Genomic DNA, 1,035 nt, shown 5'->3' on the forward strand with positions numbered 1-1,035 from the left:
TGGACGGCGGGCGCGAGCACGGGCCCCGGGAGCTGGAGCGGGCCGCGGGGAAGGCAGCGGCGAGGGCTGGCGCTGACACAGCGGCGCGCGCGCCACCAACAGACTCAGCCTGTGACGGGATCCGCCATCTTGGAATTTTTAGCTGGAAAGTCACGTGGTCCAACCATTTTTCCCTCAGCCAATCGCGGCGCGCGGGCTATTTATAGCAGCCGCTCCGGCCCCCCTCCTTCCCCCCCGGGAGTGCGGGTGGTGGGGGAGGGGCTGGTGCCGAGCCCAGGCCACCACCCCACCCTCACCATCTCGGCCGGGCACCAGCCCCGCTCGACGCCACCCACAGGGTCCCCCCGCGCCCCTCAGCGGGTACCCGGCCTTCGCCCCTGGGTGCTGCTTGAGCTGAGCCCCTGCAGGGCTTCCCTGATGGATTGGGGGCAGCGGCCCCTGGTGCGCCCCTTGGACACGTCCAGAAGTTTGCAAAGGGCGCAGGTGGCCAGAGGTGCTGTCGAGCGTAACGTGGTACCGGGTTTTTGAATGGTAGAAAATAAGGTGTAGAAGGGACCACAGGAGGTCATGTCTGGCCCATCCCCTGCTCAGAGCAGGGCCAGCCCCAGCTAGATAATCCCGGCCATAGTGTTATCTAGCCAGGGCTTCAAAACCTCCAAGGATGGAGAGCCTGCCACCTCTTGGGAGTGTCTGTTGAAGTGCTTCATTGCCGTCGTCAGAGGTCTTCCTTGCCCCCAAATAAAAATAAAGTAGATGCTTTGCTTGTAGGCCAGGGGCCTGGGCCAGTGTTTCCTGTTTCAGGTGGAAGCAGAAACCAACGGGCTTCATTGGAGTCAGTTACAAACCACCCGCAGGGCTGGGAAAGAGCAGCTTGGTTGCCAGGAGCAGTGACCAGGTCAGCAGAGTGGCTGAACAAAGGCGAGCTTGACTGGGAGAACATCAAGACCATTAACAAAGAGAGAGGGTTGTTAACACCTAGGAACAAGTTTAGAAGAGATGAGGTAAATTGTAATGAGCTGGGAATTCACTTGACAA

The sequence above is a fragment of the Gavialis gangeticus genome, unplaced genomic scaffold (genome assembly GCF_001723915.1).
Source record: "Gavialis gangeticus isolate Ggan-Ray unplaced genomic scaffold, GavGan_comp1, whole genome shotgun sequence".
Classification (NCBI taxonomy): Eukaryota; Metazoa; Chordata; order Crocodylia; family Gavialidae; genus Gavialis; species Gavialis gangeticus.